The sequence below is a fragment of the Ruditapes philippinarum genome, unplaced genomic scaffold (genome assembly GCF_026571515.1).
Source record: "Ruditapes philippinarum isolate M1 unplaced genomic scaffold, ASM2657151v2 ctg13009_1_1_1_1, whole genome shotgun sequence".
Classification (NCBI taxonomy): domain Eukaryota; kingdom Metazoa; phylum Mollusca; class Bivalvia; order Venerida; family Veneridae; genus Ruditapes; species Ruditapes philippinarum.
The window spans coordinates 22113-49446 of record NW_026866551.1 but is presented as its reverse complement, the minus strand read 5'-3'; the positions used below and the strand labels follow the sequence as shown (position 1 = coordinate 49446).

Sequence of the window (27334 nt, the reverse complement as noted above, 5' to 3'; positions counted from 1 at the left end):
AAACTCAACTCTCCCTGTAATTTTAACACAACTATCTCTCTAGAATCTAAACTCAACTCTTCCCGTCATCTCAATTTAACTCTTCTCTTAAACTCAACTCAAGTCACCCAGTTATCTCAACTCAACTCTCCCCTTATCTTAACTCTCTTCTGAAACTCAACACTCCCCATAATCTCAACTCAACTCTCTCCGTAATCTCAACTTTCCCTGTAATCTCAACTCAACTTAACTCTCCTCTTAAACTCAACTCTCCACATAATTTCAACTCAACTCTCCTCGTAACCTCAACTGAACTCAACTCTCCCCATAATCTCAACTCAAGTCACCCTGTTATCTCAACTCAAATCTCCCCGTATTCTCAACTCAACTATCCCCTTATTTCAACTTAACTCACCTCTCCTCTTAAACGCAACTCTCTCCATAATCTCATCTCAACTCTCCTTGTAATCTCAACTCAACTGTCCCCTTACTTATGTCAACTTTACTCAACTCTCTTTTAAACTCAACTCTCCCCATAAATTTCAACTTTACTCACCCCGTTATCTTAACTCAACTCTCCCCATCAATGTCAACTCAACTCTCCCCTTACCCCAACTAACTTCCTCTTAAACTCAACTCTCCCCGTAATCACAACTTTTCCTGTAATCTCAACTCAACTCTCATCATAACCTCAACTAAACTCAAATCTCCTCTTAAACTTAACTCAAATCTCCCCATAATCTCAACTCAACTCTCCCCGTAATCTCAACTTTCCTTGTTATCTCACTCTCCCTGTAACCTCAACTTAACTCTCCTCTTAAACTTAACTCAACTCTCCCCATAATCTCAACTCAACTCTCCCCGTAATTTCAACTCAACTCTCCCCGTAATCTCAACTTAACTCACCTCTCCTCTTAAACTCAACTGAACTCAACTCTCCCAGTAATTGCAACTCAACTCTCTCTAGAATCTCAACTCAACTCTTCCTGTAGTCTCAACTTAACTCTCCCCTTAAACTCAACTCAAGTCACCTAGTTATCTCATCTCAACTCAACTCTCCCCATAAATCTCAACTCAACTCTCCCCGTAATTTCAACTCAACTCTCCCCATAATCTCAACTCAAGTCACCAAGTTATATCAACTCAACTCTCCCCATAAATCTCAACTTAACTCTCCCCTTTAGTTCAACTTTCTCTGTTATCTCAACTCAACTCTCCCCTTATCTCAACTTAACTCTCCTCTTAAACTTAATTCTCCCCATATTCTCGACTCAAATCTCCCCGTAATCTCAACTTTCCCTGAAACCTCAACTTAACCCAACTCTCCTAAATTTAACTGAACTCTCCCCATAATATGAACTCAAATCGCACTGTAATTTCAACTCAACTATCCCCATAATATCAACTCAACTCTCCCCGTAATCTCAACTCAAGTCAGCCCGTTATTTAAACTCAACTCTCCCAATAAATCTCAACTCAACTCTCCCCGTAATCTAAACTCAACTCTTATCTCAACTTAACTCTCCTCTTAAACTCAACTGAACTCAACTCTCCTCTTAAACTTAACTCAAATCTCCCCATAATCTCAACTCAACTCTCCCCGTAATCTCAACTTTTCCTGTTATCTCAACTTAACTCTCCTCTTAAACTTAACTCAAATCTCCCCATAATTTCAACTCAACTCTCCCTGTAATCTCAACCTAACTCAACTCTCCTCTTAAACTTAACTCAACTCTCCCCATAATCTCAACTCAACTCTCCCCTTAATCTCAACTCAACTCTCCCCGTAATCTCAACTCAACTCTCCCCTTATCTCAACTCTCCTCTTAAACTTAACTGAACTCAACTCTCCCCATATTCTCAACTCAAATCTCCCCGTAATCTCAATTTTCCCTGTAACCTCAACTCTCCTAAACTTAACTGAACTCAACTCTCCCCATTATCTCAACTCAAATCTCACCGTAATTTCAACTCAACTATCCCCATAATCTCAACTCAACTCTCCCCCTAATCTCAACTTTTCCTGTTATCTCAACTCAACTCTCCCTGTCGCCTCAACTTAACTCTCCTCTGAAAATTAACTCAAATCTCCTAATAATCTCAACTCAACTCTCCCTGTAATCTCAACCTAACTCAACTCTCCCCGTAATCTCAACTCTCCTCTTAAACTCAACTCTCCCCGTAATTTCAACTCAACTCTCTCTCTAGAATCTCAACTCAACTCTTCCCGTCATCTCAATTTAACTCTCCCCTTAAACTCAACTCAAGTCACCGAGTTATCTCAACTCAACTCTCCCCGTAATTTCAACTCAACACTCCCCATAATCTCAACTCAACTCTCCCCGTAACCTAAACTTAACTAAACTCTCCCCATAATCTCAACTCAAGTCACCCCGTTATCTCAACTCAACTCTCCCTATAAATCTCAACTTAACTCTCCTTTTACACTCAACTTAACTGAACTCTCCCCATAATCTCAACTTTCCCTGTTATCTCAACTCTCCCTGTAACTTCAACTTAACTCAACTCTCCTCTAATACTCAACCCTCCGTATAATCTCAACTCAACTCTCCCCGTAATCTTAACTCAACTCTGTCCTTTATCACAACTCTCCCCTTAAACTCATCTCTCCCCATAATCTCAACTTTCCCTGTAACCATAACTCTCCTCTTAAACTCAACTCTCCCCATAATCTCAACTCAACTTTCCCTGTTATCTCAACTGAATTCAACTCTCCCCATAACCTCAACTTTACTCTACTCTCCTCTTAAACTCTCAACTCCCCTTTAATCTCAACTCAACTCTCCCCGTAATCTCAACTTAACTCTCCTCTTAAACTCAACTCTCCCCGTAATTTCAACTCAACTCTCTCTCTAGAATCTCAACTCAACTCTTCCCGTCATCTCAATTTAACTCTCCCCTTAAACTCAACTCAAGTCACCCAGTTATCTCAACTCAACTCTCCCCATAAATCTCAACTCAACTCTCCCCTTATCTCAACTTAACTCAACTCTCTTCTTAAACTCAACACTCCCCATAATCTCAACTCAACTCTCCCCGTAATCTCAACTTTCCCTGTAATCTCAACTCAACTCTCCCCGTAACTCTCCTCCTCTTAAACTCAACTCTCCCCATAATCTCAACTCAACTCTCCTCGTAACCTCAACTTAACTCAACTCTCCCCATAATCTCAACTCAAGTCACCCCGTTATCTCAACTAAACTCAACTCTCCCCATAAATCTCAACTCAACTCTCCCCGTATTCTCAACTCAACTATCCCCTTATTTCAACTTAACTCACCTCTCCTCTTAAACGCAACTCTCCCCATAATCTCAACTCAACTCTCCTTGTAATCTCAACTCAACTCTCCCCTTACTTATGTCAACTTTACTCAACTCTCTTTTTAAACTCAACTCTCCCCATAAATCTCAACTCAACTCTCCCCGTAATTTCAACTCAACTCTCCCCTTATCTCAACTAAACCCAACTCTCCTCTTAAACTTAACTCAACTCTCCCCATAATCTTTACTCAACTCTCCTCGTAATCTCAACTCAACTCTCCCCGTAATCTCAACTCAACTCTCCCCTTATCTCAACTTAACTCAACTCTCCTCTTAAATTTAACTAAACTGAACTCTCCCCATAATCCCAACTTTCCGTGTTATCTCAACTCAACTCTCCCTGTAACCTCAACTTAACTCAACTCTCCTCTTAAACTTAACTCAACTCTCCCCATAATCTGAACTCAACTCTCTCCGTAATCTGGACTTTCCCTGTTATTCATCTCAACTCAACTCTCCTCTAATACTCAACCCTCCGCATAATCTCAACTCAACTGTCCCCGTAATTTCAACTCAACTCTCCCCGTAACCTCAACTCTCCCCATAATCTCAACTCAAGTCACCTCGTTATCTCAACTAAACTCAACTCTCCCATAAATCTTAACTCAACTCTCCCCGTAATCTCAACTCAACTCTCCCCTTATCTCAACTCTCCTCTTAAACTTAACTGAACTCTCCCCATAATCTCAACCCAACTCACACCATAATCTCAACTTAAGTCACCCCGTTATCTCAACTCAACTCTCCCCATGAATCTCAACTCAACTCTCCCCTTACCTCAACTAACTCTCCTCTTAAACTCAACTCTCCCCATAATCTCAACTCAACTCTCCCCGTAATCACAACTTTTCCTGTAATCTCAACTCAACTCTCATCATAACCTCAACTAAACTCAACTCTCCCCTTAAACTCAAGCCTCCGCATAATCTCAACTCAACTTTCCCCATAAATCTCAACTCAACTCTCCCCGTAATCTCAACTCAACTCTCCCCTTATCTCAACTTAACTCAACTCTCCTCTTAAACTCAACTGAACTCAACTCTCCCCATAATCTCAACTTTCCGTGTTATCTCAACTCAACTTTCCCTGTAACCTCAACTTAACTGAACTCTAAAACTTAACTCAAATCTCCCCATAATCTTAACTCAAATCTCCCCGTAATCTCAACTTTCCCTGTTATCTCAACTCAAACTCTCTTCGTAATCTCAACTTAACTCAACTCTCCTCTTAAACTTAACTCATTTCTCCCCATAATCTGAACTTAACTCAACTCTTAAACTCAACTCTCCCAGTAATTTCAACTCAACTCTCTCTCTAGAATCTCAACTCAACTCTTTCCGTAATCTCAACTTAACTGTCCCCTTTATCTCAACTCAAGTCACCCATTTATCTCAACTCAACTCTCCCCATAAATCTCAGCTCAACTCTCCCCTTATCTCAACTCAACTCTCCCCTTATTTCAACTTAACTCAACTCTCCTCTTAAACTCAACTCTCCCCATAATCTCAACTCAGTGCTCCTCGTAATCTCAACTCAACTCTCCCCTTACCTCAACTCTCCTCTTAAACTCAACTGAACTCAACTGTCCCTATAACCTAAACTCGACTCTCCCCGTAATGTTAACTTTCCCTGTAATCTCAACTCCCATAAACTCAACTCCCCATAACCTCAGCTCTCCCCTTAACCCAGCACTCAATTTTCCTCTTCAACTCTTCACTCAACTCTCCCCCAACTTAACTAGAATGAAAACTGATTTATTGAAAAATTTACATGAAAAAGTTTAAGAAATTCAGCAGGTTAATTAAATGTTCACAACAAAATATAAAGTTGGTGATTGACATATCCCTTCCAAGTGATAATATATGCATAATGTCTTTTCTTCTATTACACATCCATAGTTTGAAGTATGCTTCCTGAAATATAAAGAAATATACATTTTATTATATTTTTTTTTCCAACAAATAATTTTTCAACTTGGCAGTATTCTTATTTTCTTAAATAAAGACATCACCTCTGATAATTTCAGCATAAAAGGCAGTTGAGAATCACAATGTACTGTTAATAACTAACATCTGAAAATATTTATTTACTTCACAGCATTTGAAACTGATATATCATAATTATACAATTGTTTACCAAAAATTAAAAGAGGGCGAAAAAGTTGATATTAAATGTTGATTAACATTATTTTTCAAATACCATTTGTCCTTCCTAAAAAATTGATCTATAGTAAAAACACTACGAGGCATGATTATTAAAGATCAAAAAGATATAAAAGTCTTAAAGGAAGAAAGACATGGTGGGAAATTATGAAGTTACCTATGTCTGCCATGTATATATGTAGTTTCTGTCATCTTTATATGATCTGTACTTGCTAAGATAGGTTTCCCTGAAACAACAATCATAATTTTTGAGTTTGATTGTAGCTTTGAGTGCAATACCTTCTTTCTCCCTCAGATTTCTGCACTTCTTCTCAGTGAGATCTATCTCCCTACATAGTTTCATGTTTTATACCTTTTATACTTCTCAAGTTATGTCTTGGACAATGCAAAGTGTAAAAATGAACAAAGGGCAATAACTAAAACATTAGGGTAGGGAGGGTTAGTTCTTCTGCAATGCAGTTCTTCTCAGTGAGATCTATCTACCTAAATAGTTTCATGTTAATACCTTTTATAGTTCTTAAGTTATGTCTCGGACAATGTTCAAAAGGTAAAAATGTACAAAGGGCAATAACTTCAAAATTAGGGCAGGGAGGGTTATGGTTCTTCTGCACTGCACTTCTACTCAAGGCTATATACCTCTAAAGTTTCACATTGATACCTTTTATGGTTCTCAAATTATGTCCAGGAAAAAATTCAAAGTGTCAAAATGAAAAAAGGGCAAAAAACTTCTGAACTGCACTTAAAGTCATTCAAATGTATCAGTTTCATGTTGATACCAGGTTATATAGTTCCCAAGTTATGTCCCAGACAAAGTTGAAAGTGTAACAGTGAACAAAGGGCAATAACTCCAAAATAAGAGAAGGGAGGATAACTGTTATTATACACTGCACTTCCACTCAGTAATGCACTTCTTCTCATTAAGATCTATCTACGTACACAGTTTCTTGTTAATACCCCTTGTGGTTTTAGAGTTATGTCCAAGACAATTTTTAGTTCTAAGTGTAAAAATAAAGGGCAATAACTCCTAAATTAGGCAGGACAGAGTTATGTTTTTGCACTGCACTTTCACACATTGAGATCTATCTACCTACAAAGTTTGATGTTGATACCTTTTATAGTTTAAGAGTAATGTCCAGGTCAAAGTTCAAAGTGTAAAAATAAAGGGCAATAACTCCTAAATTAGGCAGGACAGAGTTATGTTTTTGCACTGCACTTTCACGCATTGAGATCTATCTACCTACAAAGTTTGATGTTGATACCTTTTATAGTTTAAGAGTAATGTCCAGGACAAAAATCAAAGTGTAAAAATAAACAAAGGGCAATAACTCCAAAATTAGACAAGACAGAGTTATGTTTTTTTTGCACTGCACTTTTACCCAATGTGATCTATCTACCTATGATACCTCTTATAGTTTTAGAGTTATGTCCAGGTCTAGGTTTAAAGTGTAAAAATAAAAAGGGCAATAACTCCAAAATTGAGCAAGATAGAATAATGATTATTTCGCACTGCACTTCTACAAAATAAGATCAATCTATCTACAAAGTTTCATAATGATATCTCTTATAGTTTTAAAATTATGTCCAAGATTAAGTTCAAAGTGTAAAAATAAACAAAGGGCAATAACTCTAAAATTAGACAAGATAGAGTTATGGTTCTTTTGCACTGAACTTTTACCCAATGCGATATTTATACCTACAAAGTTTCATGTTGATATCTCTTATAGTTTTAGAGTTATGTCATGGACCAAATTCAAAGTGTAAAAATAACAAAGAGCAGTTATTCCAAAATCAGGCAAGGCAGAGTTATGTTTTTGTGCACTGCACATTCACTCAATGAGATTTATCTTCCTACAAATTTTCATGTTGATATCTCTTGTTGTTTCAAAGTTATGTCTTGGACAAGAATAGCAAACAGACGGACAAAGCGACAACTATGGGAGGATATCACAAGAACAGCATTATAAGTTATATTTCCTATAAATTGCCCATGCGTCCACATGTATTCATCACATCAACTGACTTCTTAAAGGGACTCCACTGAGGTTTTTTGACATGATGGGACTGAAAATTTTTTTTTCCAGATAAATGTACCATTTGATGTAGGTTTAGACCACTTATCTTTGTGCAAAATTTTAGATCATTCCAAATTAAGTTTTTCCAGAATAATTATTCAAATTGTAAAAAAATGACTGAAAATGAAAAGCATTTAAATGCTTTTCACTCAAATCGGGCTAGGAAAAAAAAGCATAAAAATACAATTTTCAATTTATTTCAAAGTACATTAATTTCTTAACTATCTTTGCATATATTTCTGTTTAAAGTGCCCAAGCTCATTTATGTGTTATGTTTTAGGTTTTTAAATCTCAGTGGAGTCCCTTTAAACCTGTCAAGTGTGAACGTAGCCTTGTGATGTCAAAAGTGTTAACAATCAATACGCAATACTGTATAAGTGGATTATTTTTGCGTCACAAAAATGTGGAATTCAAAAAGGGGAATTTTTGCATGAGGAAATATTTGTCAAAATATGATTCCTTTAATTTTACATCTATAATCAAGCAGGAACATGTTAAGAATATGTCATTTTTGTCATCATTCTATTATAAACAGTAACTTTACATCTTTATTATTTATATAATTGTTTGAAATGTACATTTCTTTGTCATATTTTGAAACATTCTTTTGTTATACGAATAACCTTTTGTGTTATTAACACATATATTATTTCATTGAGAACAAGAACTGTCAGAGGACAGTTACACTCGACTATTCGAAAAAGTTGACACAAGGGTGTTTCATTGAGTATAATAATGCTTACCTATATGAATAGGTAAGCTTGTCCGAAAAGGTACAAAGGCTTGTTATTAAGATGTTTTATCAAGTTAATCACTGCTTTATCATCATGAATGCATAAAATTGTTCCAAAAAAGGCACAAACCCTTCAGTAGTTATGGAGATACCAGCTTACAAGCAAAAACTTTACCAAGAATTTCTAAGCCGAAAAAAGTGCATGATTATGAAAAAAATAAGAATTATGGGACTTGTGCCAATCATGTTAAATAATCACAGAGAGCATTGTGTGTGAAGTTTAAATCCATTCCGTTTAGTAGTTATGCAGATACCAGCTTGCATGCAAAAATTAACCAAGAATTTTGAAGTCCAAAAAGGGGCATAATTATGCAAAAAGCTAATAAGAGTTATGGGACTTGTGCCAATCATGTTAGATTAGCATTGAGAACAAGTGTGTGAAGTTTCAATCCATTCCCTTCAGTAGTTATGGAGATACCAGCTTGCACACAAAAACTTAACCAAGAATTTTGAAGTCGAAAAAGGGGCATAATTATGCAAAAAAGCAAATCAGAGTTATGGGACTTCTGCCAATCATGTCTGATAATCACAGAGAACAAGTGTGTGAAGTTTCCATCCATTCCCTTTAGTAGTTATGGAGATACCACCTTACACACAAAAACTTAACCACAGGGACGCCGACAAATGGGTGACTGCATTAGCTCGATTATTCTGCGAATAGTCAAGCTAAAAATTAATCTCAGTACCTGAACATTTAAACTTATTCATGTAAGATGCTGTCACATGAAAACGAGTTTTCAAATGATAGAAGAAAGTTTGCCTAAAAAGAAATCAATTTTGCATGATCAATTATTTGTGAATAATTTCAATACGCAAATATTGCAAATATATAGTATATGAATGTTTTTAGCATATGCAAATGAATAAAGTACAAATGTGATGCGTATTATCCAATTAATTAAAAGAACAAATCAAAGCTTTGCCCCTACTGTGATGGGGGTATATGCTTCTGTTAATATTTAGATTGCATTGACTTGACCTAGCTTGAACTTGATTAACCATTAATCAATTGTAACAATTAGATGTAGTTTATCTATTTCAAATGAAAAGTACACAACAGAGAGCTTATGAGATTTTTAGTGTCAGGGACAAGAAACAAGATTGCATTTGTAAAAAATGCCATGCCACCGCATAAATACAACACTAAATAGTAATGTAGGAACGCAATTTTTTTTTGCTTCTATACAGATTGCCATAATGTATAGATCACTTACCTATCTGATATTATCAGATTAGTACCTTCAGAAAATATGATTTTTAATTTTTTACTTTATGACATAGTGACTGAAAATCATGATCCCAAGAGGGGCGAATTTTGACCCCAGGGCTTTAATTTGAATAATCTTGCTAGAGGTTCACTACACAATATTTAATGCAAAATGTTTCACCTCTAGCCTTTGTCAATTCGAGAAGATGATTTATTAAAGTTTTTACTATCTACATGTATGTAATGACTCCCGGGGCGGGGCTAGTTTTGACACTAGAGGCAAAATTTGAACAACTTTGGTAGAGTACCTATAGATGATATCATATACTAAATATCAAAGCTCTAAGCCTTGTACCTTCAGACAATAAGATTTTTTAATTTTTTTACTAATTGTACATAGTGAAAATCAATGACCCCCAGGGGTGGGCCAATTTCGACCCCAGGGCTATAATTTGTATAATCTTGCTAGAGGTTCACTTCGCAATGCCTTATGCAAAATATCTAACCTCTAGCCTTTGTCAATTTAGAGAAGATGATTTTTAAGTTTTTACTATAATACATATGAGAAAAACCTATGACCCCCGGGGCAGGGATAATTTTGACACTACAGGCAAAATTTGAACAAATTTGGTAGACTACCTATAGATGATATCATATAACAAATATTAAAGCTCTAAGCCTTGTACCTTCAGACAATAAGATTTTTTGATTTTTTACAATATGTACATATGGAAAATCAATGACCCCCAGGGCGAGGCCAATTTTGACCCCAGGGCTATAATTTGTACAGTCTTGCTAAAGGTTCATTACACAATGTTTCATGCAAAATATCTAACCTCTAGCCTTTGTGAATTAAAAGAAGATGATTTTTTAAGTTTTTACTATATACATATAAGAAAAACCTATGACCCCCGGGGTGGGGCTGATTTTGACACTTGAGGCAAAATTTGAACAACTTTGGTAGAGTACCTATAGATAATAACACATACCAAATATCAAACCTCTAAACCTGGTACCTTCAGACAAGAAGGTATTTTAAGTTTTTACTATATGTACATAAAGTGAAAATCAATGACCCCCGGGGCCGGGCCGATTTGGACCCCAGGGCTATAATTTGAACAATCTTAGTAGGCGTCTACCAGACAATGCCTTATGCAAAATATCTAAGCTCTAGGCCTTTTGGGTCTTTACAAGAAGATTTTTTAAATTTATTCTTATAACTCCTTTTGGTTGCCATGGCAACCAGATTTCTGCATGGAATGAAATTCTTTGAACAACTTTGGAAGCCCTTCACCCAAGGATCAATCCTGCCAAGTTTGGTTGAAATTGGACTGGTGGTTTTTCACAAGAAGATTTTTTAAGTTCACTATATAATCTATATCACACACACACACACACACACACACACGCACACACACACACACACGCACACAAACAAACACACACACAGGTGAATCGCTATATACCACCGCATCGCAGATGCTGCAGTGGCATAAAAACAATAAAGGGAAAAAAATGTTTAACATGTACATCTACGGGATTCGTCCAATTACCCCAAAACACCCTAAGACTTAACTGCAAGACACCCAAAATAACTTATCTATTCTGTTAATTGGGAAAGTTTAATCCTATATTGCAACCCCCTCAGTGATAATCTAAGGGGAGAAACTAGGTACAACCAATGATATTATTGGAATTATCTCCCTGAGGTAGTGTGGACAGGTTGAAAATAAATAAATAAATTAGATGTTCTTCTCCCTAACTTGTTGGAATTAAATACTTGATGTAATTTTCAAATTCTTCTAAATTTAATAATATGTTTGTTTGTATGCGGTAACATAAAATTTAGCTAGAATTGCATTATACATCATGACATTCAGTTTTAACAGATCAGAACAAATTATCTTTTATTTCGAACATATATTTTGTAATAACTGTTTGTACAAATATGTCACGCAAAAAATGACATTGTCACAGAAACAAACTTGCACCGGTAACCCTGGCATTATTTCATTGTTTTAAACTATTTTGCAAAAAAAGGAATATATACTTATAATTATATTCTTACATTAAAATCAGTAAAACAAGACAAGAAATGCAGGTTTTTTTATTTATCATTCCATTCAGAGTTATAATCAGTGAAATATGGATATTACTTGTTGGCATGTACATGTGAAATTCATTTTCTCAGAAGGGAGATAATTCAATGTGTACATTTAAAAAATCACATAGTTACCTCCCTTAAATAATGTAAAATTAAACCACATTACTTCTTATACCAGAATCATCCATTTTTAATGTGCAAAATGCAAAGCGTTGCAACACTTTTCGCTCAATTGGGCTACAAATTACACAAAAAAAATGGATTTTCAATTTCATTTCGGGCATACTCTTTTGTCAGCCTTTGCATATTTTTCCATTTTAACTGCTTCACTTGATCTATGTACGAATAAATGTTTTATGTTTTTAGGTTTTTTGATCTCAGTGGAGCCTCTTTAATTAAGTGTCAATTTTTGGTGTTTCCCCTCAATACACTTAATTGTATTAGTAACTTATAACGCATTTCATTATCAAATTTACCTCAATGTTGAGTTTAATAAATTAATTTTTTTATATTGAATAGTTTAAAAGAAAAAAAAAGAAAAAAAATACAAATTAACTTCTTTATTGATTTTAACACTTTGCAATTTCAATTTAAACACATACACATGTTAAATCCCCATGGCCTAATTTGATCTGTAAATGAAGATATTTCCAATGACTTATCAATCTATTTATAATAACTTCTTGAAAGTTTGGTTATTTATTTTCACCACTTAATTATCAATCTTGACTTAAAATGTGATAAATGTGCACATGTCTAAATTGTTATGAATAAACATTTATTTCTACCTTTTTATGGTTCAACTAAATAGTGTCCATCTATCATCACTCTACAGTATTTAGTGAGCTGTCTGTCCAAAGTTATTGACATCTGTAATAACAAAATATAAATCAGATTTTCAAAAGGAAAATAGATTTCTCCATGAGGATTAATGTGTCTTAAGAATATTTGATTTCCTATATTATTTCTGGGATGATCTATTAATATTATTGTAAACATGCATATACAACTTTATGTATAACTTGGTTTAATTTAAGGTGCATTAACCTTTAAAGGATATTTGAACAAAAGAGTTAAAGATAACTTAAAAATTAAACATTGCTTTTTATAATGATTGATAAATGTATTGGTTTGTTTTATTTTTCCTTTTTTCATTGGTTTGGTTATATGTTAATTGTACCATATGGTTAGTTTTTAGCTTTAATGGAAAAGGAAGGCCACACCTTCAATGCATTATTTCAGGCAGGAACGGGCACCTAAGTAGAACCATTGACGTTTCTGTATGCTAGCAGGGCAGATTCCTCACAAGAAAGAATTAAAATCCCTTTCATGATTCAAACCCCCAGCAGGTGTGTACCAAGTGGTTTAAAGTCAACTGATTTAACAACTTGGTCACTTATAAATGTATTGCAATCATATCAATATATATACATGAAAATATATTGCAATATAATTGAAGTATACCATAATTAGTTGCAATACAGTGGCTTGATACTAATGTTACTTTAAAAAGTGATTCCCATGTACCGGGTTCAGTTTAATTTTGAACATGCTAGAACTGCAAATGATTTGTCTTATTTAGTTGCCACCATAATAAGAGCTACCTTTCAGTCTGCACATCCATACACTTACAAACTTGCTTGCATGATTTCAGTCGGCCATATTCCCTAGCTATGAATGATAACTCATTTTTCCCTGTCTAAAATTCCACCAAATTATTCCCCTTTTAAATGAACTCAAAGAAAGACTTTGTATTTAATATTAATTCAATTTTTTGTCAAGAAACTGAAATTTGTTTTCATTAACCTGATATACTTTATTTTCTATCTATATATGGTTGCTATGGTAAACATATGAGTTTTGATGGCTTTGTTTGTTTGGATGTTTACGGCACGTCAACACAATTAATTGACCATATCATGCCGATTGCTATAATAGGCTTAAAATTTTTATGTAAAACTTTGTAAATGACAATAAAAGAGTTTTGATGGTAAACAAAGGAATTTTCTGGACTGTAAGTAATCAAACACACAGCGACCGGTCATCACATGTAAACAATATTTTAAATGGGAAAGAATACTGAGATATTTGACAATGCAAAATATTAATATGGAAAACAACTATGTGTAGTTTATGTGTGTTACTTTGATTTGTTTGACTGACATACTAGTTGTAAAAGCCATGTACACTAAGTGCAGCAGCAGCCAGAAACATGACGCTTCGTAGCAACCACATTGAAAACGTGAATGGTAACTGAGATAATGGCAAAGCGCATGCTCACGCACCCACTTCCAATCTATCCAAATACTGCATATACATAAAGCGAAAGTTCTTATTTAGTGCCATACAGTCTGACCACTATCATAAATGTTGGTAGTTAAATTTGATATTGACAGTAGGACAAATCCAGCATACAAAAATTCTGCAGGTTAAAGGTACTAAGTTAGATAAAAAAAAAAAAACATTGTTATTACCTTCTTCTGGTAAAGGGTAATCGGTAAACAGTACTCCATGGAGCATTCTACAGTATCATCTGAGCTGTTTGAATGTCAAGAATTGTCTGTGAAAGAAAAATATTAAAACAATATTTAAAATGTTACTTAACCCATTACTTCATGAGCATTTTGTGAAAAATGGCTGTTTTCATTGAAAAGTCTCCCGTTACAAGTTCAAATTGCTATAATACTATAAAAACTGCTTCAACACTAATCAAACTTGGCACAAATGTTGACTGGACCATTGCCCTTGCAACAACATGCTCAGGCTTAAATTTTCTGTTACCATGGCAACGAGGGGACATCTCAAAATTGCCAAAAATCACTATTTTGCGTTGATTTTTTCCATCATAATTGATTTCAAAGTGCTGCAACTTCTCAATGGATTGAGATAGAGTCAACTGCTTTTCAGCGTTGGTTACACGTTACCTTATGATCAATCTGAGGTCATTTATAGCCTCTCACAAGTCCAAAATTTTCTTGGCGATGAGGGGAACTCCGCCCCCCTTCAAACCCCCCAAACAGAAGGGGGCACATCCCCCTTCTGGCAACCCCCTGATGTATCTTTTGGTTGGGGGGCTGCACCAAAAAAGTGGTCACTTTTTTTAACAACATTTCTCAAACAAAAACAAGTGTTGGGGGCCTAAATAAGGCATTTTTTCACCATTTGAGACAACAAAAAGGGGGGGGGGGTGAAAAAGGCGTTAAAAGGCGTGTATATGAAGTAATGGGTTAATAACCTAAATCTGTGCATCAATCTCTTATCATTTGTCTCAATATTAAGTATTTGTTTATACCATTTAAATTCCATTTGAAACTTATGTGATAAACGAAAACTTAAAATCATTATCTTACCAGCAGCTTCTGCGTTGTAATCCAGTAAACAGTTACAGATCCTGTCTATAACCTGAGCTTACAGGTCTGCCACCATCTTAACCTAGACAGACCTGTCTGCCACCAGTATACAGATAGACCGGTCTGACCTGAGCCTCTGCCACCAGTATACAGACAGACCTGTCTGACCTGAGCCTCTGCCACCAGTATACAGACAGACCTGTCTGCCACCAGTATACAGACAGACCGGTCTGACCTGAGCCTCTGCCACAGTATACAGACAGACCTGTCTGCCCTGAGCCTCTGCCACCAGTATACAGACAGACCTGTCTGCCACCAGTATACAGACAGACCCGTCTGACCTGAGCCTCTGCCACCAGTATACAGACAGACCCGTCTGACCTGAGCCTCTGCCACCAGTATACAGACAGACCTGTCTGACCTGAGCCTCTGCCACCAGTATACAGACAGACCTGTCTGCCACCAGTATACAGACAGACCCGTCTGACCTGAGCCTCTGCCACCAGTATACAGACAGACCCGTCTGACCTGAGCCTCTGCCACCAGTATACAGACAGACCTGTCTGACCTGAGCCTCTGCCACTAGTATACAGACAGAACTGTCTGAACATCCATTTACTCTGTATGGAGGCTCCATATTTTTATAATGGCTCAGTTTGTGTATTTTAATACTGAAATCCCTTAAACTTTTAATAATATACACTCCCAAAGTCAAAGCAGGGTAAATCAATGGTACAAATTTATCAAGATTATTCAAGGTTAACCTATTAGAATTATCTTTAATCTGGTGAAGCAGAAACCATGTAGCTTCCTGTAGCAAGCCTAAGGTGTGGGCCTACATATTCATGCGGATTGACAATGGCTCATTTTTGTATATTGTTATTCACACTCAGAAATCTATTACACACTGAATACACTGGTCCAATTAATATTCATCACACAAATTTAGCAAGTTTAAGGCAAACTAAACAGGTTTTAATCAGAGCTTAGAAAATTTTCGTTGCGTCAATTCCAAAATGTTCTATCTTCAATTTTTTGAAAAATTGAGATATTTATAGCATTGGAAAGCTGTTGAAGAGACCTACATAAACAAATGACTTAAAACATTATATCCCTAATTTTGAGAAAGGTTATACCAATTTCATTATGTTCTATCTCAGAAAGTGACCAACACTTTGATTCCAATATGTGAATATCTTAGGAAAATTCTTAAAATTGGGAAAAGGGCATCCACTATGAATCAACAGAGTGAAACATTAAAAAAGAAGATGAAACAAAAAGATATTCCAGGTTCGAAATTCAGCGTTGTGTTTTGTTGTTAACAAAGCAAATGTTAATACCACTGACATAATTTGTTCCTTATTAACAATTAGCTTTTATTTTTCTTGTTGTATTAGACCAGAAAGGCTCAGAAAAAAATTATGAACTGTTATATTTTTTCAGATTGCATATAAAATTCATTATATTTGATCTAGAAAGTGAAGATACATGTATGTATCAAAATCTAAATTAATGTTATAAGACTGTTTTTTTCCACATTTGGACATAAAACAGTTGTTTTACTCAATCTTTTGTTTGTAAATTTTACTGCATAAGTTTAAGCAGAAATAAATAAAATAGAACATTGTGTTTCACATAAGTTTTGTTTTGTTACGTCTAAAATGTTTTATCTTTGAAGGACATTCTTGAATTAATTTGAAATGTTGAACTTTAACTTCATAGTAACTTTATTGTTTTAGAATTCTGATTTAATCATAAAATACCCTTAATATTCAGATAGAAAAATGCATGCATGCTCAAATGTATACACAGATGGCATGTACCAAAAATGAAAGTTTCATGTTGAACAAGCAATTATCTTAGTATTGCAAGCAATCCATAAGTCCCCTACCGGATAGAACCCCATCAGCATTCTGAAGGGCCATTGGCCATTCACTAATGTGTAAATTTTTCTCTATTTTAAGTAAATTTGTTGGAAATGTTCTTTAAAAGTGATCACAGGAATAAGTTTTTATGAACAGACAGACAGACGAACTGAAGGACACTCTAAAGTTAATATTTGAAACATCCCTGTTACCAAAATATAACATTTTAAAAAGCAAAATTCTTAAAGAGAATAACTCTGGAATTAAAGATGCAATTTCATAAAAAGTTTCAGCTCTTTTTGACTAGTCACAAATATTGTTATATTTGCCATGTTTTAAGCCTATTTGTTGCCAAAGCAACCAATATTTTTTCAAAATAGGGGGAACTGATAAGACCTGCATAATCTCAAGATTGCCATCTACCCATATGTCAAGTTTCATAAAAATATTTCCAGTACTTTTTGAGTTACCACTGGATTCAGTTTATGTGTAAAATTTGCCATATTTTCAGTCTATGTGTTGCCATAGCAACCAGAATTTTCAACATAGGAAGAAAAGAAAAAGACGTGTATAATCTCCAGATTGCCATCTACACATATTACAAATTTCATAAAAATATTTCTATTACTTTTTGCGTTAACACTGGATCCAGTTTATGTGTAAAAATTGCCATATTTTCAGTCTATTTGTTGCCATAGCAACCAGAATTTTCAACATAGGAAGAAAAGAAAAAGACGTGCATAATCTCCATGCTGCCATCGATCCATGTATCAAGTTTCATAAAAATATTTCCAGTACTTTTTGCGTTATCACTGGATCCAGTTTATGTGTAAAATTTGCCATATTTTCAGCCTATTTGTTGCCATAGCAACCAGAATTTTAAACATAGGAAGAAAAGAAAAAGACTTGCATAATCTCCATACTGCCATCTATCCATATATCAAGTTTCATAAAAATATTTCCAGTACTTTTTGCGTTATCACTGGATCCAGTTTATGTGTAAAATTTGCCATATTTTCAGCCTATTTGTTGCCATAGCAACCAGAATTTTCAACATAGGAAGAAAAGAAAAAGACATGCATAATCTCCATACTGCCATCTATCCATATATCAAGTTTCATAAAAATATTTTCAGTACTTTTCAAGTTATCGCGGGATCCAGTTTTGTGGACGGACGGACTGACGGACGGACAGACGGACGGACGTTCTCACAGGACAGTAATTATGTGGCTACTCTATTGTTCTCTCTATTGTTCTTTTTAGCCACCCAAAAGAAAATAGCCACATAAAAGCATTACGGAATGAATGACATCAAAGAGAAAGAACAGTTACCTATTGTCCCTCTAGCCACATAATTACTCTCCTGTGAGTGCGGACAGACAGACAGACGGACGGAGGGTAAACCTAAAGTCCCCTCCGGTAAACCGGTAGGGGACTAATAATTGTCGAGATATGATACCTAAAAATTTTCAACTCAGTTTTCTCAAAAAATATTTCTGTCCACTAAGAACATTATGGAATTGAGGTGATGATTAATGATGAAGTGTACAAATAAAGTGTGATAAATGGAAGTTAAAAAAAATCATCTATAGTTGGTATCTTTTATATCCACTTTGTGTGAAGTCAAAACATGTTTATTTTATATTTATAATGAGACTGTGTAGCATTATCAATATTTTTTAAAATAAAATTTGAGCATAGTATATATAATCAAAAGCTGTTGGTAGGATAACAATGACGCTGAACTAGTCTTCAAACAAGAGCATGGATAATGTAAAAATTAACAAAGAGGAAGATTTCATTTTAGAAAAAATTACAGGACAGTTTGGATATTGATCATAAAAAAAGAATTTAAGTTCACGAATTTTCATCTAAAAGGGGCCAATCAAATTAATGTGAGCAAACTTGATAAAAGACTACCAAAGGATGCTACAGACAAAGTTTGGTGATCATCCATCAATTAGTTCTTTAGAAGAAGAGGTCTAAAAGTTTTCTATTTTTAGCTCTAGAGACCCCTAAAAGGGGCCAATCAAATTAATTTGGGCAAACTTGATAAAAGACTACCCAAGAATGCTACAGACAAAGTTTGGTGATCATTCAAAAATAAGTTCTGTAGTAGAAGATATTTAAAGGTTTTTCTATTTTTTAGCTCTGTTGACCCCTAAAAGGGGCCATTGAAATGACATGAGCAAATTTAAGTGTGACTGTCACAAGGATGCTACAGAACAAATTTGAAGTAAATCTGCCCAGCTGTTTCAGAGAAGAAGATGATTGTTGACGCATGACGCCAGAGCACCCCCCTTGGATACTAATAGCTCACCCTGAACCTTGGAATCTGGTGAGCTTATAAAGGTGCATAACTTTGCAAAAAACAAGAGGGCCATCATGGCCCTGAAATCGCTCACCTGTATATAGGCCCCTCGAAGCGAGGCCAGTTTAAACCCCAGGGCTTTTATTTAGACAACCATTAGAAGATATTTCATGCTTAACATCTAAGGTCTAGCTGGTCAAGTTTTTTTCTTTACACATATAGTTAAAAACAATGACACACCTGGGGCAGGGCCAGTTTTGACCCAAGGGCTTTTATTTGAACAATCTTTGTAGACACTTACTAGAAAATGTTTCATGCGTAATATCTAAACTCTAGCTATTCGGGTTTTTTCAAAAAAGACTTTTAAGTTTTTGCTATACACATAAGGAAAATCAATGTCAGCCCGGGCGGGGCCAATTTTGACCCCAGGGCTTATTTTAACAAACTTCGTAGACATCCATTAGAACATGTTTCATGCCAAATATCTAAGCTCTAGCTCTTTGGGTTTTTTTAGAAGAAGATTTTTTAAGTTTTTACTACATGCATATTGGGAAAATCAATGACCCCCTGGGGCGGGGCCAATTTTGACCCCAGGGCTTTTATTTGAACAAACTTGGTATACACCCATTAGAAGATGTTTCATGCTAAATATCTTAGCTTTAGCTCTTTGGGTTCTTGAAAAGAAAATTTTTAAGTTTTTACTATATGCATATAGGGAAAATCAATGACCCCCTGGGGCGGGGCCAATTTTGACACCAGGACTTTTACTTGAACAAACTTGGTAGACATCCATTAGAACATGTTTCATGCCAAATATCTAAGCTCTAGCTCTTTGGGTTTTTTAGAAGAAGATTTTTTAAGTTTTTACTATATGCATATTGGGAAAATCAATGACCCCCTGGGGCGGGGCCAATTTTGACCCAAGGGCTTTTATTTGAACAAACTTGGTAGACACTCATTAGAAGATGTTTCATGCGAAATATCTTAGCTCTAGCTCTTTGGGTTCTTTAAAAGAAGATTTTTTTAAGTTTTTACTATATGCATATAGGGAAAATCAATGACCCCCTGGGGCGGGGCCAATTTTGACCCCAGGGCTTTTATTTGAACAAACTATGTAGACACCCATTAGAAGATGTTTCATGTTAAATATCTTAGCTTTAGCTCTTTGGGTTCTTTAAAAGAAAATTTTTAAGTTTTTACTATATGCATATAGGGCAAATCAATGACCCCCTGGGGCGGGGCCAATTTTGACCCCAGGGATTTTATTTGAACAATCTTGGTAGACACTCACTAGAAGATGTTTCATGCCAAATATCTAAGCTCTAGCTCTTTGGGTTTTTTAGAAGAAGATGTTTAAAGTTTTTTTCTTTTGGTTGCCATGGCAACCAGAGTTCTGCATTGAATGGAATTCTTTGAACAACTTTGTTAAGGCTTCACACAAGGAACATCCCTGTGAAGTTTCATTATGATCTGCCTTATGGTTTCAGAGGAGATGTCGTTTGAAAAGTGTGAATGGACAACATACGACGGACGACAGACGACGGACCGAGAGTGATCCTAATAGCTCACCCTGAGCATATGCTGGGGAAGATTTTTTGAGTTTTTGCTATACACATATAAGGAAAATCAATGACACCCGGGACCGTGCCAATTTTGACATCAGGGCTTTTATTTGAACAAACTTGGTAGACACCAATTAGAACATGTTTTATGCAAAATATCTTAGCTCTAGCTCTTTCAGTTCTTTAAAATAAGATTTTTTAAGTTTTTACTGTGTGCATATAGGGAAAATCAATGACCCCCTGGGGCGGGGCCAATTTTGACCCCAAAGCTTTTATTTGAACAAACTTTGTAGACACTCACTAGAAGATGTTTCATGCTTAATATTTAAACTCCTGCTATATGGGTTTATTAAAAAAAGATTGTTTATGTTTTTGCTACACACATATAAGGAAAATCAATGACCCCTGGGGCGGGGACAATTTTGACCCCAGGGCTTTTATTTGTGCAAACTTGGTAGACATCCATTAGAACATGTTTCATGCTAAATATCTTAGCTCTAGCTCTTTGTGTTCTTTAAAAGAAGATTTTTTAAGTTTTTACTATATGCATATAGGGAATATCAAAGACCCCCTGGGGCGGGGCCAATTTTGACCCCAGGGCTTTTATTTGAACAAACTTTGTAGACACTCATTAGAAGATGTTTCATGCTTAATATCTAAACTCCAGATATTTGGGTTTTTTCAAAGAAGCTTTTTTAAGTTTTTGCTATACACATATAAGGAAAATCAATGACCCCCTGGGGCGGGCCAATTTTGACCTCAGGACTTTTATTTGAACAAACTTGGTAGACACTCATTAGAAGATGTTTCATGCTAAATATCTTAGCTCTAGCTCTTTGAGTTCTTTAAAAAAAGATTTTTTAAGTTTTTACTATATGCAAATTGGGAAAATCAATGACCCCCTGGGGCGGGGCAAATTTTGACCCTAGGGCTTTTATTTGAACAAACTTGGTAGACACTCATAAGAAGATGTTTCATGCCAAATATCTTAGCTCTAGCTCTTTGGGTTCTTTAAAAGAAGATTTTTTAAGTTTTTACTATATGCATATAGGGAAAATCAAAGACCCCCTGGGGCGGGGCCAATTTTGACCACAGGGCTTTTATTTGAACAAACTTGGTAGACACTCACTAGAAGATGTTTCATGCTTAATATCTAAACTCCAGCTTTTTGGGTTTTTTCAAAGAAGATTTTTTCAGTTTTTGCTATACACATATAAGGAAATCAATGACCCCCGGGGCGTGGCCAATTTTGACCCTAGGGCTTTTATTTGAACAAACTTGGTAGACACCCATTACAACATGTTTGGTGCTAAATATCTTAGCTTTAGCTCTTTGAGGTCTTTAAAAGAAGCTTTTTTTAAGTTTTTGCTATACACATTAAAGAAAAATCAATGACCCCCTGGGGCGGGCCAATTTTGACCTCAGGGCTTTTATTTGAACAAACTTGGTAGACACCCATTAGAACATGTTTCATGCTAAATATCTTAGCTCTAGCTCTTTGAGTTCTTTAAAAAAAGATTTTTTAAGTTTTTACTATATGCAAAATGGGAAAATCAATGACCCCCTGGGGCGGGGCAAATTTTGACCCTAGGGCTTTTATTTGAACAAACTTGGTAGACACTCATTAGAAGATGTTTCATGCCAAATATCTAAGCTCTAGGTCTTAGGGATTTTTTAAAAATAGATTTTTTAAGTTTTCCCTATTGGTTGCCATGGCAACCAGACTTTTTAATGGAATTTAAGTTTTTGAACATCTTTGAAAGGGGTCCAACTTTGAAAGGATCATTTCTATAAAGTTTGGTTGCAATTAGCCATGTGGTTTAGGAGGAGATGTTGTTTGAAAAGTTTGACGCCATTTTTTGAAGGACGCACGATGGACGCAGAGTGATGACAAAAATGGGTCAAAGACAGAAAAGGACGGGTTGCATTTGTATACCAAATATCATGATGCTGTGATGTTACAAAAAAAATTTGCCACTGATCATTAATGTTGAAAATTTAACTAAGTCGGTAAAAAGGATATGGATAAGCAATAGACCTGAAATCGAATCCCATGGTATGGGACCATGTGTCAATGCTGTATGCCAAATATCAAGAGGCTGTGATAAGTAGTTGCTGAGAAAACTGTTACGAAAATTTCCTACCATTGACCATTAATGTCGAAAATTTAACTAAGTCAGTAAACAGGAAGTGGATGAGCGACAGAGCTGATATCGAATCCCACGGTATGGGACATTGTGTTGATGCTGTATACCAAATACTAAAAGGCTGTGATAAGTAGTTGATGAGAAAACTATTACGAAAATTTCCTACCATTGACCATTAATGTTGAAAATTTAACTAAGTCGATAAACAGGAAGTGGATGAGCGACAGACCTGAAATATCAAGGGGCTGTGATAAGTAGTTGCTGAGAAAACTGTTACAAAAGTTTTTCCCCAGCCTCCCACCGCCAGCCGCCCAACATTCACCATACTATAACCCGGGTTTGCACCAGTGCAACCCTGCCAACAAAGGGGAATAATTCTAAAATTCGGCAAGGCATTTACGGTTCTTGTGCACTGCACACCTACTTAATGAGATCTTTCTACCTACAAAGTTTCATGTTGATACGTCCGATAGTTTTAGAGTTATGTCCCAGACAAAGTTCAAAGTGTAAAAATAAACAAAGGGGAATACTTCAAAAATAAGGCAAGGCCGAGTTACAGTTCTTGTGCACTGCACACCTACTCAATGAGATCTATCTACCAACAAAGTTTCATGTTGATACCTCTTTTCCTTTTTGAGTTATGTCCCGGACAAAGTTCAAAGTGTAAAAATAAACAAAGGGGAATAATTCAAAAAGTAGGCAAGGCAGAGTTACGGTTCTTGTGAACTGCACACTTTCTCAATGAGATCTATCTACCTACGAAGTTTCATGTTGATTCCTTTTGTTGTTTCAAAGTTATGTGCCGGACAAGAAAAGCGGACGGATGGGGCGACTATATGCTCCCCCGAAATTTTTCGGGGAGCATAAAAAATTATTCCATCTTCAGATTGATCTAAGGATGACTACATGCACATTGATCTGTAGTATATATCGCGATGAATTTTTGAAAATCGCTGTGACCGACTGCTTAATGCCCCCCCCCACCTCCTTGATAGTTCTGGCTTAGTGGCTTTTTACCTTACATAACCACAATATCATTGTTTTTGCAAGTTGTAAATATTGATATACTAGGATACATACTGCTATGTTTATTTAAGAAACATTTTTTTAAATTGTCCCATAAATCAGTCTAGAAATCATGGCATGTATGTTTTAGACCTGTTTTGTGTGGGAGAGTAGCTTTAACGGAATTCAATATGACCGAGGTTTGCAAATTGTCTACATGGAAAGTGTTTTAAAGCAACTGTTTCGTTTAATTTAATCCCAATGAATATGAATATCATTAATGAATATCAATTTTCAAAACACAAATGGACATTAATATTAAGTATAGATCTAACTAAATAAGAGAAAAACATACTAAAACAAAACAAACAACATACGAAACAATCGTACCTTCAATTATGCTAACAAATTACAAAAAACAAAGAATTTTCTGCATTAGACATGTAATACTCACCATTTGATGAAATGCAAACAACTCCAAAATTACAAACAGTCGCCTACAGTCTGCTGCAATTGATCTCTAGTTTTCTTCTTTGTGCACTCCATCAGTCCCGGAAAATATAAATTACATTATTCTTTAAATCAAGTCACTAAATAAGTTCACTAAATAAAGAACATGAATTTCTCATCCTACAAATTTGCTTAAGGAAAGTCAGTTGTTCCAGTCAGGTGCCCCCTTGTGCTTAAAATAATGCTTGAAAGGGCACATGATGTCTTCCTGTGCAGGAAAAACTTGAAAATCTCCCTAATTATAATCTTAATAGTATTGGTATGACTGGCAACATAGCAAACAAAACCAAAACAAGAGGGCCATGATGGCCCTGAGGTCGCTCACCTGTATATAGGCCCCCCCCACCCCCGGGCCAATTTTTACCCAAGGGCTTTTATTTGTTTATTTGAACAGACTTGGTAGACACCCATAAGAAGATGTTTCATGCTAAACATCTAAGTTCTAGCTCATTGGATTATTTAAAAGAAGATTTTTAAAGTTTTTACTATACACATATAGTTAAAAACAATGACACCCCTGGGGCAGGGCCAGTTTTGACCCCCAGGCTTTTATTTGAACAAACTTTGTAGATATTTACTTAAAGATGTTTCATGCTTAATATCTAAACTCTAGCTATTTGGGTTTTTTCAAAGAAGATTTTTAAGCTATACACATATAAGGAAAATCAATGACCCCCTGGGCAGGGCCAGTTTTGACCCCAGGGCTTTTATTTGAACATACTTGGTAGACACCCATTAGAACATGTTTCATGCTAAATATCTTAGCTCTAGCTATTTGAGTTCTTTAAAAGAAGATTTTTTAAGTTTTTACTATATGCATATAGGGAAAATCAATGACCCACTGGGGCGGGGCCAATTTTGACCCCAGGGCTTTTATTTGAAGAAACTTGGTAGACACTCATTAGAAGACGTTTCATGCTAAATATCTTAGCTCTAGCTCTTTGGGTTCTTTAAAAGAAAATTTTTAAGTTTTTACTATATGCATATAGGGAAAATCTATGACCCCCTGGGGCGGGTCAATTTTGACCCCAGGGCTTTTATTTGAACAAACTTGGTAGACATTCACTAGAAGATGTTTCATGCCAAATATCTAAGCTCTAGCTCTTATAGTTCTTTAAAAGAAGATTTTTTAAGTTTTTACTATATGCATATAGGGAAAATCAATGACCCCCTGGGGCGGGGCCAATTTTGACCCTAGGGCTTTTATTTGAACAAACTTGGTAGACATTCACTAGAAGATGTTTCATGCCAAATATCTAAGCTCTAGCTCTTACGGTTCTTTAAAAGAAGATTTTTTAAGGTTTTACTATATGCATATAGGGAAAATCAATGACCCCCCCCCGGCAGGGCCAATTTTGACCCCAGGGCTTTTATTTGAACAAACTTGGTAGACATTCACTAGAAGATGTTTCATGCCAAATATCTAAGCTCTAGCTCTTATGGTTCTTTAAAAGAAGATTTTTTTAAGATATTACTATATGCATATAGGGAAAATCAATGACCCCCTGGGCGGGGCCAATTTTGACCCCAGGGCTTTTATTTGAACAAACTTGGTAGACATTCACTAGAAGATGTTTCATGCCAAATATCTAAGCTCTAGCTCTTACGGTTCTTTAAAAGAAGATTTTTTAAGGTTTTACTATATGCATATAGGGAAAATCAATGACCCCCCGGGGCGGGGCCAATTTTGACCCCAGGGCTTTTATTTGAACAAACTTGGTAGACACTCACTAGAAGATGTTTCATGCCAAATATCTTAGCTCTAGCTCTTTGGGTTCTTTAAAAGAAGATTTTTTAAGTTTTTACTATATGCATATAGGGAAAATCAATGACCCGCTGGGGCGGGGCCAATTTTGACCCCAGGGCTTTTATTTGAACAAACTTGGTAGACACCCACTAGAAGATGTTTCATGCCAAATATCTAAGCTCTAGCTCTTAGGGTTGTTTAAAAGAAGATATTTAAAGATTTTTCTTTGGGTTGCCATGGCAACCAGAGTTCTGCATGGAATTAAATTCTTTGAACAATTTTTAAAGGTGACCACCAAAGGAACATTCCTGTGAAGTTTGGATGAAATTGGCTCAGTGGTTAATGAGGAGATGTCATTTAAAGCAAAAGTTTACGGACGGACGACGGACGGACGACGGACGGACGGACGGACGGACGCCGGACGAAAAGCGATCACAAAAGCTCACCCTGTCACTTTCACAAAAGCTCACCCTGTCACTTTGTGACAGGTGAGCTAAAAATGTGTCCATAAGACAATGATGCCACAGAAACTGTATAAGAAAAAGTGTAAAAAATGTGTCCATAAGAAAATGATGCCACAGAGACTGTATAAGAAAAAGTGTAAAAAATGTGTCCATAAGACAATGATGCCACAGAGACTGTATAAGAAAAAGTGTAAAAAAATGTGTCCATAAGACAATGATGCCACAGAAACTGTATAAGAAAAAGTGTAAAAAATGTGTCCATAAGACAATGATGCCACAGAGACTGTATAAGAAAAAGTGTAAAAAATGTGTCCATAAGACAATGATGCCACAAAGACTAAATAAGAAAAAGACTAAAAAAATGTTTCCATAAGACAATGCTGCCACAAAGACTGTATATTAAAATTTTAAAAAAAATGTGTCGATGAGACAATGATGCCACAAAGATGGTATAAGAAAAAGTGGACAAAATGTGTCTATAAGACAATTATGCCACAGATACTGTATAAGAAAAAGTGCAAACAAAATGACTTTAACACATGTAATCTTGCATTTCATACCATATGTTTTTCTCATTTCAATTATCTTTAATTTATCATAGTAGTGTATATGGATGTACAACATTATTCAAAAAGCTAAATGATGTCAAGCTCGGCATAGTACATCTTATCTAGCTACTCCCATGCTAGTGAAATTTCCAGCACATGTAAAACA

The 27334-nt window shown here is 35.7% G+C and overlaps 1 long non-coding RNA gene across 1 annotated transcript; it reads right to left on the bottom strand.

Annotated features, from left to right (window-relative positions):
- Positions 1-4866: 4866 nt before the first annotated feature.
- On the bottom strand, positions 4867-26607 carry LOC132732851 (uncharacterized). The gene is made up of 5 exons (XR_009626099.1): positions 24354-26607; positions 14134-14219; positions 12448-12529; positions 5641-5710; positions 4867-5234 (listed from the first exon to the last, which is right to left on the bottom strand). It is a non-coding gene; the product is annotated as an uncharacterized LOC132732851 (long non-coding RNA).
- Between the last annotated feature and the right edge of the window lie 727 nt (positions 26608-27334).